This window comes from Anser anser (genome assembly GCF_964211835.1).
Source record: "Anser anser genome assembly, chromosome: 7".
NCBI classification, from domain to species: domain Eukaryota; kingdom Metazoa; phylum Chordata; class Aves; order Anseriformes; family Anatidae; genus Anser; species Anser anser.
Window position 1 is genome coordinate 41,594,796 of NC_139727.1, and position 19,870 is coordinate 41,614,665.

At 39.0% G+C, this 19,870-nt stretch overlaps 1 protein-coding gene across 7 annotated transcripts in view; it reads left to right on the forward strand.

Annotated features, from left to right (window-relative positions):
• The window catches only part of INPP5A (inositol polyphosphate-5-phosphatase A), a 253,590-nt gene that overhangs the window by 192,086 nt on the left and 41,634 nt on the right, over positions 1-19,870 (forward strand). The gene's annotated exons all lie outside the window — the stretch shown is intronic.

The following is a 19,870-nucleotide window of genomic DNA, read 5'->3' on the forward strand; positions in this document are numbered from 1 at the left end:
CACATTAGTGCCTGGGCCATTTCCTTCCAGTCTTGCTCGAGTATCTGTGCAGCATAAAGGAGATGGACTCTCACAGAAATTATGTTGTTCAGGAGAACTATAGTTTTGTCCCAGCCAAGAGCAATGATGTCTCTCTGGCAAGGAGCAAAGGCTGATCTGGTTAGCAGGGATTGTACCTGTTAAGTCCTGCTGAGAGATGGGTTCTTTGAAGGAGGGACTCTTCACCCATCTGTTCTGACTTCATAAACATGTCCGGTGTCTTCTTGTCGCTTGATTCAGATAATCAGCAAGTAGTAAATTATTTAAAACTTCATCTCTGAGGCTTAGGAGAGGAGATCAACAGTGCAGCATTAAATGTTCCCCTCATCCAAAGGCCATTTGTTTTAGCTACTTACTGAAAAGGTCGAAGGATTGAAATGATGTTGGGACCATTCTGCTTTCCACGTGTCCTGTCTAAAGACTGAAGGACCACTAGGAGTATATCTTGTGCAAGCTGCATTTGTGAAATAGCATCACCTTGGTCTTGGTAATACAGTGCCATAGAGGTTCTGCATATCCTGCACTGCATAAAACATCTGTTAAATTTGCAGGCTGACCATGGAAATCAAATTAGTTCCTTCTTACACCAAGCCCTACAAATAGGCTTTCTTGGTGAAGAGGATTGGAGGTTGTGACAAGTTCTTGGTGGTGACTGATATATTATGTCTTGTGAAAATTTTAGCATTTAATCTTTATGTTATTTAAAATTTAATCATGATTTTTTGCATTACTGCTTAAATAAGAGCTCTGTTATGATATTATTTAGAGCTACTAAAAGCCTTCGCAGGGCTCAATAACGTCATAATTTAATATATAAAGCCATTAAAGGGTTAAAATGAATTTTATGAAAAGAGATTATAGGATCTTTATCACATGTTGTTTATCTGATCAACAGTTAACAATTTAAGACAGCATTATTCTAGTAGAAAGAAGATTTGTTTCAGACACTGACATAAACATCCCCTCATAATAGTGGCTTTTCATTTACTGCATTGCAATGTACCATAAGCTTAAAGGCACAACAGCTCCTTTGTGTGTCTCAATAATGCTTGTCCAGAGTGATGTCAGTCAATTTTTGACCTATACAGTCTGATGTTATTCTCAACAATCATATAATAGATTTTTTTTTCCTTTAATGAGTAAAGAGTATGCCAATAAAATACTCGAAAATTATCATATTCCTTTATGGTGTCTTCCTCTGGAAGAACAAGGTAAATTGCCCAGATGGACATTTCTGGAGAGTCATTAGGATCTTTCATCTGGCTTCAAATGGCTTTTGCCATTTCCTTGGATTTTTTTTTCCATGTCATTTGATAGTTAGAGGACCACTTCTCTGGTGATGACTTTGCAAATGCTTTTGTAACTTCCTGTTCCAGTGGGATAAATGAATGTTAACAGCTACACAGCACTTTCTAATAGAGGTTGAAAAAAATGTATACATGAAGTGGCATTGTGGTAAGAGCGAATTCTGAGTTCAGGCTCTGTTAATGGCACTTTGTAGTCCCATAGAATAGCACCCAAAAAGCAGGTGAAGGGTCTGCCCCTTTGTGCTCCCCGGAAACTGCTCCTCCAATGTGGCAGAAATGCTATGTGACGGGCTGGGGCTGATCAAGGTGCACATGATGCCACGGGTGTGGGGGCTAGCCCTCCCACCGCACACCGTTGCGGAGCCAGTGCTGCCTCGACCCCGCGGGCTCCCCGTGGGCACAAGGTGGCAGAAGGGTTTGGAATTGGATGGTCCTTAAGGTCCCTTCCAACCCGAACTGGTCTGTGCTTCTATGATGCTATGAAATCAGCTCCCTGGAGGAAAAACTTCTTCCTGATCCCCACTTAATGCAGCAGAGCTCTGAACAGCGTGTAACTTTGCTTTGGTGAAGTTTAGGGATGATGGATGGTGGCTATAGGAAGATTCGCACCATCTGTCAGTGATACCCTACCCATGTACTCTATACCAGCGTGTAGCCCTCAAACAAGTAAAAGTTTTTAGTTTACTCTCCAACCTCACTAAAAGGTTTTCTCTTACAAAGTCTGGTAGAGATTATGGTACCATTGCTGATAGTTACATTAAATTCCTGTCTTCTAGCAAGCCTTTTATGTGGCATTCAGATTACCTTGCTTTCATAGAGACAGTAAAGAAATGCACATACTGGATTAACCTTATGGAAATCTCTGTGTTTCTGTAATGCTGTTTCTAGATTACTTTTATTCATACGATACTAACATTTTCCTGAAAATTTAAACAGTTTAATTTTTTGATGCATTTTCAGCTGAACACAGTGTAGCTGTAGTACTGTCATTAAGCTTGAGAAGCACAAACATAACCTGGATAGATTTGTTCTTTCATATGAATACTGTATTTCCTCCTCACTGTTTTTTTTTGTTGTGGTGGTTTTTTTTTTGAGTCATGCAGTCCCTGTGGCATTGCCCTTAGCTCCCCTTAGAGGCACATCTCCAGACTGTAGCTGCCATTGCTATTCTTTCTGTGCCCTTCAATGTGAACCATACAAGTATCACAAAAGATAGCATTATGCAACCCAATCTTCACTAGCGTTTGGAGTAGTCAAGTATGTGCTAAATGTTTAAGAGTGACAACAACTGAACTTAAGCAAGCCAAAGGTCGAGAGTATACAAGAAATTTGAATTAGAAATTGCCAAGGTGAGATGGAAATTTGTGGGTTTTTTTCTTTCTGTTTAGTGGATATTTTACATCATATAAAACGAATACCAGATAATTGCCAATCTGGTGTCTTGTATTGATTTAATTCAATAAGCAGCTCCACCTCCACCTTTTGCATGCACTTACCTTAAAATACATGCATTATGAAGACAGTGATTCAAAGTCTTTAGCAAATCAATATCAAGACAGGATTCTGTTCTTCAAATATTGACAGCAGAGTAACTCTAAGAAACAATGACAAACAATAAAAGCAGGGATAGATAAAATAAAGGCTGTAGTTCTATTGTAGTTAAGCTCTGCAGAAGTCCCAAACAGTTGTCTGGTATTGTGTATTGTATGTGCTTTAGCAAATAGTTTGAGTTGACCACTTGCTGTCAGAATTTCTGGCTGAAAACCTGTGACAATTGAAATGAAAGGCTATTTTTCCCAATGATTTTTATACAGTTGGCTGTTTTGCTTGATTTTTTTGCCAATAACTTGCACAGTAGTTTTTTCAACTATTAATGTTCACTGAAGATACAGAAGGGTATGCGTAGGCTGCTACCATTAACTTTGTTCTTGCCTTTGATAATTTCCTCAGAAGTAAAATAAAATTTGCACTGAAACCTGTAATATTACAGTATTTAAACTGAGCAATTCTGTGTGCTAATTTATTGTGGTTTAGTAATGGTAATTTTAAAATCCATGAACACTGGCAGTTGAATTTCCTGCACATTGAGTATCATTCCAAGAATTTATAGATGTCTTTTATGGAGTAAAACATGTTACAGTTAGTTCAAAAAGTACTGGTTGCTTAGTTGATACAATTCTGAAATCAAATTATTACATATAGTTCAGTACTACAATGCACAAGTATGTATAGTGTTAACATTCATCAAGAAAAAAATATTTTTAAATGCCATTCAAAACCCTGATCTGTTTTGATTTTCTCTCTCTGAAATATCTGAAGACAGGTCCAAAAGCCTAGAATAATGTATAATGAATATCCTCTATGTAAATATGAGAATTTTTCACTAGGTGTTGGAGTCTTATCAAGTATAACACTTTCAAATATTATCTCCTTGTAAATAACATTGAATAAAACAGCAAGATTTATTTTTAATTGTCTTTGGTTTTGTAGTTTTAACAGGCGCTGAATTTCATGCAGATTATCAGTGTTGGACACAAGTGAAATGTTTGAGAGTTCTGTTTACATCTAACAGTGAAAAATTCAGAGTTGATGTTTTCCTTGGATGTGCTGAAAATCTCTTTCACTTGACATGTTTCTGTATAAATTAAAGGAAGAAAGCTTTGCGCCTCCTGTGCCCTGGGTGGTGTGTGCTTACCATTAAATCAGTAAGTGGGAGTTGGGTGGCTCACTGTCTTCTGCTCTTTGTTCACCTTCACCATGGCTGTGACAGAAGCACTTTCAGAGCACACAGGTGTGGCCACAGCATGTTGGCTGAAGCAAAGCTTTTGTGAGATTTAGAGAGGTGCCTGAACAGGTTGTAGACGGGAGACGGTCATCCAGCAGAAAAAAAGTGGGTTTGATCAGTAGGGCATTGGGTTCCTCCTATATTATCACTCCTGCAATTTTGTTGTGCTTCATTATTCTTTCCTTTAGTTGGGAGGGCTATTAGCTATGTGCATGACTTTTAGGCATTTACATCAGGATCAGTAATTCACTATATCTAACCAGATTCCATTTAGAAAGAAGAACAAAAAGCAATTTAAGTCTTTTATTACGTATGCTTGAACAAACTGAAAATGGTGTTTCAGAAATACCAGACATGTTCTGTATGTATTTCTGGTCAATGCACTAGAAGAAACAGTTGAATACACTCAGCGCATGAAGATTATGAAGCATATAGTAGTCTTACTAATAAGCGAAGATGATTTTAACTAGAAGGACTGGACAATTTTAATTGTCCAACTTTAGCCTACAGTCTTTAATGTTGATTGAGAAGAAATTGGAGTACCTGGGACACTGCAGAATGCTAAGAGAAGGACAGATTTGTACCTGTGGTTAAGGGTACAAGACAAAAGGAGGGAGCACCGAGCAAGCCCCTCATTAACTGAAAGCTGATTAGCAAGACATTCATTTCAGACAAACTAAAAGAAAAGTTGCTAGTGATAAAAGAATTGAAAGATATAGTGAAGTCAGATAACGAGTCTGACAAAGAAAGTTTGTAATGAGATTAACAGCTTGGGTGTAAATGATAACCAAGTAATCATATGGCAAAATAAGTTCATCGAAAACATTGTTTAACTTTTTGGCTGTGTTTGCATGTATAGAAGCTTTGGGGAGTCAATAGTCATAAGGACATTAGGTCTTACTGAAGGCAAACGGGTCAAACTCAGCTCCCATGATAATGCCATGGCATATGTCATTAATTCATCTTTGGATATATTTAAAAAAAAAAAAATTAACACCAACTGTGAAGTTGATTTTACATGTGGATGCAAAGCTATTACAATGAATTACATCAAGTATCTTCGCTCTGTGTATTTAAAAAGCATGATTTGGCATGGGAGGAGAGTGAGGGGCTCTGCATTTTTTTAAAGACCCTAGGCCAGGTCTGGATGCCAGAGAGGAATTATTTTCACAGGTAGCATCAGGTTTGCTGTACCTAGCTTCCTTAGACAACCATTAAACCTACCTTTAACTGCCCTGGCTGATAGTCAGAGAGGGTTTCCGAGGAGTTTGTAGTTAGAACACTGGTCTCCACAGTCTGCTCTATTTACAACAATGATCCTAATCCTATCCCAGATAATATTTGGGAAGTGGTAGCAGAAAATTTCAAATTAAAAATCATGCATGAGGAATCAGCCACATAAGTGATCAATGAGAAGTTCCTTTCTTGGAATGGTTGAGGAATTGGTGGATGCTCGATGTCTTATCAAGAGCTAATGTCTTTCTGAAGATTTGTTGTAGTCAAAGAGATGCTATTTGCTTCAGTTCAGGAAGAACTTGGTGCAGCATAATGATCTGTTCTTTCTATGATTCGACAAGAGAAATGCATGGTCATTTTTGGCTTGAGATTTGACTGATAATTTTTTCAAACTTGCTAAGCAGATTTAGAGACCTTCTGTCTCAAATATTCTTTTAATTGAAATTATTTCTACAGATTTCCGTGTTGGTGAAGTAAGATACCATTTCTTTATTTCTTTATCATCTGTATTTCATTGATGCTAAAAATTAACAAGTTAAATCTGCACCTGACCTCATACAGATGATGAAACATTTCTTTTAGTTATCCACTATATTTTTGATGCAGACAACTAATAGGTAAAATCTATGCAAATGTGCAGAGTTCAAGTGAGGGCTATCCTAAACAGGACTTAAGCTATGCACCCGCTTTTGTGCCAATTTTTTCAGTTTTTTTTTTTTCTCCTGTAATGAATACATGTATTTTGTGCATTGGAGCATGGCACAGGCCCTTTTGGATGGCAGACTCTTCAAGAAAGAGGAAGAGAGTTTTAATCACAAAAGCAGAAACTTCAGTCAGACAAGTGACTCTACACTTTGTTTCATTTGTAAATGGTGCATATTGGCTTTTGTGAAACAGAACCCTGGTCCGATTCAGGACAGCGCTTCATAGATTCTTTACGTGGTTTTTTTTGAGTGTGAAATAGTGCACATGAAAAGAGAAGGAGATTGAACATAATTTGTTCCAAGAGGTATTCTAAGATTTTTTCCAATCAAGATTCTTTCAGCATATTCCTCTTTGTTGAGCTATAAGCAGCTTTTGAATTAATAGCATTAGCCTATATTACAGGACTTCACTGGGTGTTCCCAGCTAAAGTGATTAGTTACAAGAAACTAAAAATGCATGCATTGTAACCTTTTAATGAATATGGGAGACTTGTAAACTAAGATGAGATTTGAGCTATTTCAAAATGAGCTGTAGAGTTCACTGAGAAAAAGAAAAATGCATCATTGAAATTCATGGTACCACTTTGGTTTTCTTTGCTGAGATTTATCATTGAAAGCCATATTGCTTTCCTTTTGCCTTTATTTAAAGCTCTTCAATACATTGTTTTTAAGGTCCATTTCTTTTACAAGCTTTTCCTTTCAGCTTGCTCAGGGTATCAGGACCTACGAACATCTGTTTGTGGCTAAAATCAGCCAGGACCTGGACTGTATCCTGCCTCCCTACTCCCTTTTGTTTCCAAAGGCTATTGTTTCCGATTTCATGCTATCAGAGGGGCTGCATGTTTTCCTGTGTGAAGTTGTCAGACAGATAAAAGCACAGGAGCAGGGTCACATTTCGAGGGATGGGCATGAAAAATTGGTAAAATGTATCTTGAAGGCCACCCACAAGACTTGCTTGAAGAAATTCAGAAAGAGGGAGCAGAATTATAATTTTAAAATTGTGTAAATTCTGAAGTGGATGAAATAGTGGTGAAAAAAGTGTTTAACTGGCAGAGATCTCCTAGTCAGATTTATGCTTAGTTGACTTAGTCTTCTTGAGAGTCACCAGTTGGACTTCCTTAGAAAGAAAATACCATCATCTTCATTATAGTGCTTGTCTTTTCAGTATGGGAATGAAATGCCAGAAGATGAAAAACAAGTGTGTTACACCTATCAGTCATCATTGCACACTGGGGAAAATAGAAACATCAGTAAAGGTAGGCCTTTACTTTGGACCTGCCTGTCCAAAATTACCAGTATGGTACCAGACCTGTGAAGGTAAAATAAGGATGATAATGATGGATGGACAAATACGAACAGTGAGCTTAATTAACTTAATGGAATACGTTGTCAGGGAAGAGAACACGGTACTAGGCTAGTAACTGTGGCTGTGGTTTACAGTGCTATAAACCACGATTAGCCAAAACATGCTTATCCTTTTGTCTCATATGAAATCCAGAAGTGACATCCTAGTTTTAAAGGATGGAAAATTAATTCTGCTGCTGTCAGGAGCTACGCAGTTATGGATACAGCTGATTTAGACAGTTCAACAGAGCATCCTCTCAGAACTGTGTATTAACACAATGGTAAGTTTATGTGTATTTCTCTGAAAGTACTAAAAAGTATCGTATGATCTTAACTGTTTTCGTTTAGATATTGACTAGATAAACATGAAGAAAATGGTTTTAGTAGTACTGTTTTAGGTCAGTGATTCAATAAGATGTTTTATTTTAGGAACTGCTAATGACAATTTTGTTAAGGAGCGTGACAAGAAAAAAAAATAGATATGTCAGTTGTAATTTTTTCCACAGGCAATTGGATAGATAAGGGATATCAAGCAAGACATCATCTTACTGCCATAAGGCTTCCAGTTTAGTAAATAATGTACAGTATGCAAGTTGGTGTAATACTGGAATTTTAAGGGATTTTTTTTCTATAGCTTTCATCAAAGGTAAAGTCTATTATTTTTCTTAAATGCAGAAATGATTTGCAATTTGATATAAGAAACTAAATATATATTTTGATTTTTGTTGAATTTAACAACATTCTTGGCTATGGAAATTCAGAGAAAGTGGTAATACACAAGTTTTTTGCACTTCTTTAATATGTCAGAAGACAACCGAATATATTTTAAAATTACTGTAACTGCTGAATCTATATCCTTTGAGGTAATATTTTTAGAGATAAATCTGTTTATAAATAGAAAAAGAAGAAAGCAACGGCTTAAGAAAACTCTGCAAAGTGTTTAAGGGTTCTGTAGGTGCACTTAATGAAGAAGCACCGAGTGGGTATTTTTAAATGCGATATCACTTGTTAGCATTCATATTTAGAGCTTGTGGTAGCTTCCAGTGACCTCGGTCACATTTTGGGTCCCAGGGCAGAAGCCACATCTGAGGCAGCGTTTCTTACCCAGGCGTGCCCCTTAGTACTGAGCGCACCTTCCCCGTAGGACTGCGGGATCAGCATCCTCCCTGTGAGGTTTCTGTTGAACTTAACAGGGGCTGCTGTGAGGGTCGTGCAAGACCCATTCCAATTTGATGTGTGCCTGTGTACACGTATGTAAGGTAGGCAGCAGAGTATGCACGTCCTCAGGCTGGCCAGCACATGTGAGGAGGCAGATGTGCAAAAAGTCACACAAGCACAATTTCAGTTTTGGAGGGGAAAACCACTATACATTTATCTATTTGCCACCATGCTGACAAACATACTGTCATATCTCGTGTTGCCTCAAGGATTTTGGAGAGGAACTTTAACTTCTTTGGTGAATATTGCTGATAACATCCCTTTCTGGTCTTACAGGTATACCTTCTTGTTGAAATCATAGCCTTTTTATACCAGCAGTTTTCTCTGGCATACCTGTCTGATTTTGGGTGGGTGAAAGAATTTACTTTGTCTCAAAAGGGAGAAGAGTAAAGGCTAGAGTAAAAATTAATAGCACATCTTAAAATCCATCACAATATCTCCCTTTTTTCTGACTAAAAGTGAGAGAAAAAGGCCTCTCTAGAGGAAATAAAGAAGAAGTTATTACAGCTTTCACTTTTTGTGGAGTATGAAAAAGCTTTCTGTATGTTAAACAGTCTTGTGGACATCTGGCATGATTGGTTTTAATCTGCTGACTAAAAAGTCAGGATTAAATCTTGCTTTACACCTCTTTGTATTGCAGTCAGTAAAGTGACAGAGCTGCTCTGAAACAATGGCTCTACTTATTCCACCCAATATGCCATGTGGTAGATCACCCCCTTTTTCAGCACCACTTCTCTGAAAAGACAATGAAGCATCTGGTGGGGTTTTCCTGTGTCCAAGATATTTTTTGTCAGTAATTTCACTCAGCCGGTCTGCTTAGTTCTCCCTTGGTGCTACTTTTTGAGACAGGGTTTGCCAAACCCAGTGGCAAGAGGTCAGGAGGCCAAAGTGATGAATTTTTATGTGCCTGTTTCTTGTGTTTCTGCTCAGTCATGATTCTTTGCGCGCTGTACTGCCTCTGAAAGGGAGCCACAGTGAGCAATTTGTCCTCCTGGGCTGGAGAGAATGGGGAGGCAGATGAGTTAAAATAGCATGTATGACTTCGGACAGAGACACACACAAATGTTGTCTTATGGCAGAACAGAATACTCCTGTCACTATTCAGCACGAGAGGTGCTTGGGAGATTTGTAGCCTGCTGGCTTTCCATCAAGTGACAAATGAATTTAACAGCACTTAAAGATACAGCGAAAAGAATGGCACTTCACTAACTAGTCCACAGCTGTTAGCTTTAAAATTATGTTGCATTAACACTTGTGAACTTGTGTTATTCCATCTCTCTCCATAATTGGGACTTCTGTATATTTCTCAGCATATTTGAATCCTGGTTTGCTTTAAGAAGAAAAAAAATCTGTGTTTCAGAATTTCGTAAAATATGCTTTCCGGTTGTATGCCCAGTCAGGCCCCCATCCCCTCCAGATGGATCATTGATCCACACGAACAGGAGGACTGTGGAAGCTGCATTTCTGGCAGTGCTTTCTGTTCTCTCAGTGGTGCTGCGCAACACCCAGTGGTGTCGAATGAGCCAGGGATCTGCATTTGTTGCTGCATTAAATCCCTCTGGATCCCCAGCCAGTGGTGTGAATATGCTCTTCCTCCAAACCCTCCTCCTTCTCTGACCAGCAGTGTCACTCTAGTTGGTCAAGGGCTGCATTCAATTTGTTCTTGGTCAGCAACTGAGTTTTGAACCCATTCAGTGAGGGTGGTGTCCTTGAGAAAATTTTGAATATCACTGCGATGCACAAACCCTTCATTCCACTGAAGCCTCACTGAAGTGGATGCAAAGCTACGCTGCAGTGTGAAGAGAGGCACCCTATTTCCTGCTCTCCACATTGTCTGCTTTATCCCACGACCGTTCTTTATATGTTGCCCATCCTTCTATTGCGTGCAGTATGTATGTCATACACATACTGACTCTGCCAATACATCTTAACCTTTTATGAGCAAAAACATGGCAAACCTTGGGTCCGTACCTTGCACAGTATTTTACCAAAATTTCCTTCATTTGTTTTATCCAAAAGTCATTTATTTTAATGTGTGAATAAGATCTTCTGGAAATAGGGGTACTTTGTGATGTCTGAGTCTTGCTGATGACAAATAAACTTGCTGTTGGGCAGTGTGGCTCCCCAAGGACCTGCCGCAGCCCTGGCTTCTCCGCATCTTCAGAGCCCAGGTGCTGCCGCAGCCAACTGCTTGCAGGCTGCGTGACAGTCATGATGGGAGAGGAGGACAATTCAGCAATCCCTTGCCATCATTCTTAGAGCTATTTGAACGTAAAAATGGCTGGAAAGAATTATTTGAACTTACAGGCTGTTGTATTTGTATTCCATTTTCAAAAGCGAATAAAGGAGCAAATGGTGTGGAACCAGACAGGGAGCACAACCAATGAGAAGCCAATGAGATATGGCAGGGTGAAAAGAATCAAGTCAGGGAGGCTAAACAAAAAGAGAAAGGTGAAAAGTACAGTAAGGAAGTAGTGCATGTGCCACATCAGCAAGGCGTCACCTGATCAGCCAAGTTTTGTCTCACTTATAACGCTGTGCAGCACATCACAGTTATTAACACAGTGGATTTCAGTTTGCATTTGGAAAACATGTTCAGGTCAAAAAAAATGGATGCAGTGAACTGGGCATGATTTTTGTGTTGCACTTGCTGTACAATAAACTCAAAGGAAGGGTGTTCTTTTCCCATAGAGAGGAAACAGCAGGGGAGCATGAACATGTCTCCTACTTCACAGTGTGTGCTCGTGGTCATTTGATGAGGTGGAGGATGGATTTCCATCTCACATTTGCGCTTAGCCTTAGCAAGAGCACAGCCCTGAGGTGCTGACAGCCTGAGATGCACGCTCCTGCCTCATGCTGTCACTTTCATTCTCCAGGTCTCAAATTCCCTCTTCGTTTAAGGGACTGGTTATTTTTGCTGTCATGCATTATAGGAAAGAAAAAAAAAAGGCTTCATACTTCTCTACATTTACCACTTTGTGATTAAAAATACCTTTTGTCTGGCTAATGGCATATAGATTTTAGGTAGTTTTGTAGTTTGATTTCAGAGTCACCCAACACTTCATGTTTTAAAAGTCAGCTCCAATTCTCATTTCTGAGGATAAGCTCAATAGAAGTCAAATGCAAAAATGCTGTTGAACAGTATACTCCATAGATTACATAGACGATACCCTCCGTGTAAGTCTACTTTTTTGGAAGCCAAAGGTTCACATTCTTCAGAAGCTAAGTGTAGATCTTGAGCTGTGTCGCACCATTGATTTTGTACAAAATGCCCTGTATATTTAAAGGGCAAATTTATTCCAGAATTTGCTTTTTTTGGCAGTGCTTGTTTGTGGAACAGAATACTGCATGGGAGTGTTTCTGAGACACACTGCTCATTCCAAATGAGATAACGTGGAAGCAGTCTCCTGTGCAGAGCACTGTGCAGCAGCTGTGGTCTGGCAGTACACGCTCTCGTCTGTCCCCAGCAGGCTGTAACAGTAAGCGTACTCTCCGGAAGGGTTAGGAAGAATAAAGCTGGCAGTCTCCAGTTATTTGGAACCCTTCAATGTCCAGGTTTTCAGAAAGTGAGTCAAGAAGCACCAAAGAATTTTGCTAGATGTTGGCTTAAATTTTTGCTACTTCATGTTATTGCTCTGGGATTTAATTTCGTAAGGCTGTAAGAAGCCATTAAATATGGAAGTAGCAGAAACAATAACACCATCAGCACAAACAGTGGCAAATGTTACCACTCAAAACAAAGGCAATTGCAAGGCACAGAGGAGCAGATGGGGTTCACTGGCTATTTCGATCCTAAAATGAAAAGAAATAGAAAGCTCTTATTCTGAAAGTTAGATAAAAGCAAGCTTAGCTATAAGGAGAGAGGCTGTCTCTTATTTCATTTCTCCTGAACTCAAGGGAAGGGGCGGGTTTACATTTCTCTGCAGAAACAGATTTACAGTAGAGATCCTGTGTGCTTCATCTAAGTCTTTGCTTAACAGAAACAATGTGTACAGTCCTCTGCTTAGTCAGTTGGAGTAAAAAAAGAGTAAGCACTGTGAGGGTGTCCAACAAGTAATGTTTCAAGCGGGTATTCCTGCTTGACCAGAGCAGGAAAAAGTAATGGGAGAAAAGTAATAGAAGAATGTGTGAATAATTCCCAAGAGGTTCACAGACCATGGGACAAGACAACATATTTTCAGAAGATTTCCATAGGAACAATTGACTGTTCCAGTTCCTGTAATTATGGAAAAGTGAATCATTGTCTTTGAAAACTCCCCCATGACCCTACTCAACATCAAGTAATGATGCTAAATAACTACGAAGATGGACAGAGGAGGGAAGAGATATTTCTAGCAGACTGCTTCAAAGTTCCAGATTTTCTGGTGTTAAAGGGTTTATACAGATTTAATGGAAGTCCTGAATGAATTTGTAACTTACTATCTTTTATTGTCTGTGTCAGGAAGTGAATTTAAACTGAGAGCTTAAATAGCAAGGAAGAATAGGGTTGGTGGGGACAGACGACACAGGATCCTTCACCTGAAAACTTCGTCTTTGTTTGCAGAGTACCTTTTGTGTTCGTGACTCATGCAGGTGACAAAGAACTCAGGGCAAATTATGAACCAATGTGTAGGTGCTCAGCTGAACTCAAACTTGGAGATCACAGTCAGGAAAATAAGAGAATCCAAAAAGATAGAACCTGACCAGATGGAATCAGGTAGAGAAAACTAGAAGCTAATTACCATGCAGGTGAATACATGTGATGGAAAAGAAGTTCTATCCTGATTTTTGCATTTCTAGAGATACACCTGACTGAAAAACCAAAAGAAAAAGAAATAAAAAGAAAAAAGAAAAGGAAAAAGAAAAACAATAAATAAATAAAAGGTTTATTTAACACCAGTATTGAAAAAAATAGTTACAAAATGGGGGATGACTGTTACATTTGCAAAACCGTTCAGGACAGAGCACCACAAAGAGTATAACGAAGGTCTCTTTTCCAGTTTGAAAAAATTGAGTGGTAGAAGATGCCACAGGGAAAAAATCAGGAGTGTGAGAAACTATTATTTCTTAATCTTTCTCTTTGGACATAAGTAGGTGAGCAAGTAGTAATCAAGGTCCTGTATTTGAAAAAATATATATATTAAATCGGCATGTACAAAATAACAGCTGGCTGAATAAACTACTTAATTTCAGACTAAAGCAATGTTTAGGATAGTTACATAGCCAAAAATTAGGTAAATCAGATTTAAAATCAAAGGTTTATAAATTAAGCACAGTGTCTAAGTGGCTGAGTTGGATTATGCTGAGTATCTAATAAACAGGCTGAATTTTATTACTGCTAAACGTGTAACAAATGCCAAGAGGGATTTCTTTCAAGTGCCATCAGAAGCATACATTCCAAGGAACAAGATGCTAGTAGGCAGCCCTTACCAGCAATCTAGCAGTCTTGTCTCCAGGGACAGAGCTGTACTAGCATATTCTTTCCAAGAAAGTAAGGTTCGGCCTTTGACGCTTTCTTCAGGATCTGTAATCTCAGAAAATCTTAGCAGCATAGGCTTTTGAGCTTAATTCAGATTCTTTTCTGATGAAGAGAATTAAAAAGAGAGGTGTCGTTGCAACCTGCTGTTGGCACGGAGGAGAGCTGCAGGGGCAGATCTGACGCCTCGGGGGACCGGCAGTCCCAGCTCCCCGCTCGCTCCCACACCGTCCCGCAGCAGCCCAGGGCCGTTTGGGGCTGTCAGTGGGCAGCAGAGTGCTGCTGGGACCCTGCCCCGCTGCCTCCCATGCAAATGTAGATATAAGTTTTACCCTCTACTGCCAAAGATAAGTCCGTAAGAGCCGGGTATTGTTTTCATGAGTAATAAAGCAGGCAATGGCAAGAGCGCGTCACCCTGCAGAGCAGGCAGTTACATCTAAAGCCGGACAGAGGTTGTGCATTAAACCGAGGTGTCTCAGTCTGCTCAGCGTGGTGGTACCTTAAAAACAAATGGAAATGGTTTTGCATTGCTTAGTGTTACACTTTGATAACATTGTCATGAATGATCTAAGGTTTTGGACAAGAAAATGCATTTAATAATGAACTTCAGACAGCTAATTTGAAACTGAGCCCAAGGAAATGCAAGTTGTTCCCAGCAGGGATCATTTGTTTTAGGGACGGAGGAGAACTTTGGAAGCATGAAGGTAAGGTCTTAGTGCTGAGAATCTTTTGTCACAGACACTACCCAAAGAGGTATTCAAAACCAAAATACCCCTGTGCAAATCAACATAGGGGTCCTACAGTGGAGACCAGAGTCCTACGGTAGGTCTTGAGCAGCTTCTGGGCCAAGCTTTCACAGGTGGTAGAATTGGGGCTGCTGTAAATTGCCGTTGAAGTTAGAACAGTCCTGAAACAAGTACAAGCAGCAGTGTGGTGAAATTTGCATTGACTTACCATCAGAGGATGAATTGTATACATGCTACATAAGAAACATACCAAGGAAAGATGGGAGTGCTGCAGCAAGCCTTTGTTCTCCATCCCACCCAGCCCTCCACCATGCCTGCTCCCCTGGACATGAGCTCCCTCCTCTTCGAATATTCAAAAAGAATGTAATTTTTCATATCGATACTTAATGTCACATCTCATTAACACTTTTTCATATTTCTTCTTCATTCAACTGATGTTTATCTCACTGCTGAGTTAAATTCCTGCTCCTGGAAGCTTATCAGTATAAAGAGCACAGATACTTCAAGACATTATTGCTATCTCTATATAGTTAACGTTAACACAAGTTAAACTATAATCGAAGGGATATTTTTTTCATGTTTAAAAAAAAAAGTGTCTCTCCTTTCAGGTGGGTTTTTATCACCTTACACTGGGGAAATTAGCTCTATGATTTTCCTAACTACTTGAAGAAGCTGTGTGGGTGAATACCACTGCACAGTTGTGAAAAATCAGCTAAAATGAGTCTGCATTTCAATGGCAGTTTAAAAAATATGGTGTTAGTTGTCCTGTAGCTAAATGCACGTCTTTTACTGACTCAGTTACATCTAACTTCATTTTCTCACTTGCAAATTTTATTTCTCTTACACCATGTGATTTGGTGAATTTAATATTTGTACACTCCTAATACCCAGAAAAATATATCAACCCCTTCTAAAGTGAGGAGGAGCCCAAACAAGACAGATGTTCCTGTTATTCCCAAAGTAGCAAGTCTTTTACCTCGCTAATTGTTTCAAATACAATTTGCATCCAGTTAATAATAAAAAAGCATTTGATTATCCTAATTTAATAAGTGTCAGGTTGATTTTGGTTTTTGAGCAGCATTTCAGAGGAAGTATTTCACTTTCATAATTAGATGGTACATGTTCCTCTGTCTTTTCCATCTTGCCAGAATGCACAGAGTATCTAACTGGAATAAAATTAAATATCTTAAATTTAATTGATTTGGTTGCTCACGTGTTCAAGACTTTGCTTGAACCGGCTTATTTTAGCAGTCTTCAGACTCTCACATTTTCATTTTAGCAAGAAATACTTCTGCTCCAATCCATGTGGGTTACTAGAAATTGCAATTGCAATCAATGCTGAACTTTGTCATCATAAAGTAACAATGAATATATTATTTTCTTTTTGTTTAGATTTCAAAGTAATAATAAGTTGTAAAAAGATTTTTCAAATCACTGGGAAAAATAATACACATCTCTAGATTCAATAGACAGAGGCAACTGTAAAGTTTTAATCACTGTGTTCTTGGCTGTGCTATTTTTTTCAAAACAATTTTGTTGACGTAATTGCAAGCATGCAATAGTTCAGCTCACACATGAAGAGGTGGACTCAAGTCTAAAGAATGCTCAGAAAGTGGATGTGCAGGATGAAAAAGCTGCAATTTTCAACAGAGCACTACTAACAGTAAACAGTAGCGTAGTTCACAGCAGTTCAGAGTGTCTCCATACACATGCAATATAAAATGCAATTATATAATACACAATGTATTACATAATATTGTATGTATACGTAATACAATTTTGTTTTAATATCTTTACCCCTTCTAAATATAAGTATGCAGAAATACAGTCTAAAACATTTTAATGTGTATGTAGTGGAACAGATCTGTTTTGAAGGCTGCATTTATACTGTAAATTAGAGGGCTTTCAATATCTAAAGACTGCAGAGTTTAGAAGAAATTCTAGATTTGTCACTGTCAATATTAAATACTATCTACATAATACTACATTTTTATTATGTTCCAAGGCAATTATCAGAAAAGTTATTCCTATGTTTTACAATTCACTACACATAAATTATTGTAAAGCATTATTAAAAAGATACTATGAAGCATCTGCCTGCATAGACAGTACATGTGAAAACTGTAGTAAGACATGTCTGTGTTTGCTAAGCAAAGGCCGAATGCTGAATTCTCTCTGAGCTCTGAATTCAGTTCTGCTGCAAAGGTTTTAGCCAAATTTTGTTTCAAAAAAAAAATTGTAAAAAAAAGATAACTTGGGTAGAAGAGTTTTGACATCTAATTCCCATATTCTAACTTTGCAAAAGAGTACTTTTGAGGGAGTACCTAAAAAGAAACAGTGTGTTTTCATAGCATTTTAATTTTCTTTACCAGCAACAAAAAATCCCTTCATAAGTAGACTTGTCTAAAAAGGCACATGTTCCCGAAAGTTTTCTGCTTGGGTGACTACGACTTTGTAGAAATTGAAAGGAGGAGGAAAAAAGGAATGCTCCAGCTTGTATAAGAAATGAACCTTTGCCCAATCACTTTTTGTCTGTGAATAAGGTAACTTTTTGTGCGTGTGAAATTTGAAAGCAATAAGGTATGTGGGTCCTTTCTCTTTATTGGTTCTCAAGAGTCGATCGCGTTGTGTTTTTTTTTTTTTTCTTTTAGAGTAGGCCTGAAGTTGTGAGATAAAGCAGCTCAGGAAAAAAAAATGTTCTCAAGCAGATGCCTTTAAGAGACAGAAATCATGAATTTCTTGAATTGCAACCACTCCGGGGGTGGCTACAATGACTTTTTGACAGTGACAGTAACTCTGCCTTGTCTTTTCGAGCCCTTCTTTGGCCCATTCACTCTGGAAAGCTGCTTAAGCGCACTTAAGCGCATTAGCATTTGGATGCTAGGGGACCGTATTGACCCTCATTTGGAAAGTTTAAATGAGTGAAAGATGGAGCGATTTGTTAGGGCTTTAGAAACCAGCTTTAGAGAGCGGCGAGTTTTCCGCTTTGGTTTGTTCGGGTGCTTGTTCTAATCTGGTGCGCTTTTTAAAGGCGACCAGACTGATTTGTGACACATGAGCCCAAAGCGCTATTTTTTGGGGTTTGACCCGATTAGCTAATCTGTGCTTTGAATTTCAATAGCGGTATCGGAGGGAGTGCACATTGGGAATGGCTCGCTCGTGGATTACCTCATCGGGAATTGCCTGCGGACGCAGATGGCAAAACGATAATTACGTGTAGAAACAGACAAAACGCGTCCAAAGCTAAACTGGAGATGAGAGAGAGAAGTGATGAGGTCTGTCCTCGAAGCAAGGAACAGCAGCAGCGTGCTCCCCAGCAGCTTGGTGTGCCTCTCCGCTGCCATCCCAGCCGCAGCGGGTCAAGCGAGCTCCTGCCAGCACCTTCACTCTCTCCTCCAATGCCGTTTGGAAAACACCTCAAAATTCTGCTACGCAGATGAAGCTTTCAAAGGGCAGCCCACATCTGTGTTCGTGTGACCGACAACTTGTCCTCCAGTGAAAGCTGTGACTCCACAGGCACCTGTGGCCCTGTTTGGGCCTTGGTTGTGCCAGGTTTTTTAGGATAAAACTCGGAGGTAGATGTTCATAATCTGTAGACGTGGTGCTGCTTATTTGGGGAAGAAACAATCAAGAAAAGTCTGTCAGGCAAGGGTATAATCTCTTCAGTAAAATAGGGATTCGGCACCTGTTCAGTTCATAGACATGAAGAAAAAGATGAGATTTGTATTTCGCTTTTACGGAATCACACTCGAGTTATTATCCTTTAAAAATGGAATTGCTCGGTTTTTCACTTTTTGTTTGTACTGTGGCAACACACAGAGCCCTTTATCAAGGGTCATTTTAATGCCTTTTTGTCAAATTGAAAGAAAAAGTTTTTGGACAGATAATTCCCACTCTAGCACTGATAACCTCAGCTGAGTTTTGGATTATTTGGAAGCAGGTGGACTTTTTTTTAAATACGTGCTTGGCATCTCCTTCAAAAGAAATTCAGAATGGGGAAATGAGAAGTAAGCTGTAGTTTCATGATATTGTGTCTGAGGGATACTGCACTTCTAATAATGAATCCCAATATATGTTGTTATATTTTTGAAGGAAAGAAGCCTGTGGTCAGATGTGAAATTGCCCATTACCAAAGAAAATACTTATTTTATAAGGGAATAATATCATGCAAAATGACAAACTGTTTTCTGGCCATTAAGAAAGAGAAGAGAACACGCAGAGCAGGGAAATCACCTCTTTCCCCATTCTTAACTGAATTCTTTTCCTTGAACAAGCTCTTTATTCAGATGGATATTCTTTACCAAACCTTATCCAAGGCTGTGCACAGATGCTATCCGCCATAGGTAGCTAGACTAAATCAAGGAAAACTGAACAGCTTCCCATGTATGAGAGCCCATCTTGGCCATTTTCTCTCTGCCTTGGAGTAATAATAAGCTTTCCACAACGCCCCTTTCGGCCTTTTGCTTTGTGGCTTCCAGCAGCCCAGGCAGATGGGTTGGAGCAGCATCAAACACCGTCCAGTAGGTTTGCCCATGTTGGATAACTGCAGGGCACTTTGTGAAGCCTGCTACCCCACAGTGGAGACGTAGTCTGTCTGCATTATAAGCATTTATCATAGTTAAAGTTAGCTAAAAGTACAGGTTCGGTGTATCTAAAGTATGATTTTAGGTTAAATACATGCTTAACGGCTTCAGACTTTAACCTTTTACAATGTAGCAGAGCAAGCCCTTTAAACAACAAGTTCTGTATTCCTCTCTAGGTCAGCCTTCCTTACTGTTAAAACTGGACCACAACTAGGCTAATATCTAATGAATCAAGGCCTGACTCTTCCTTTGAAATTCATACCTTGAGCCCAATGAAGTATTGATTTATAATACATTTTAGACACCCAATCATCAAAATATCTAGAGATGTGATGTTGTCTTTTATTTAAAAGAATGGTGTATGAGCAATTTGCTATCATGAATTAACTTTGAAACTTAAAGTCGGATCATTAAGTATTGCTGGGATTTTCAAATTATACATGGGGCATTAAT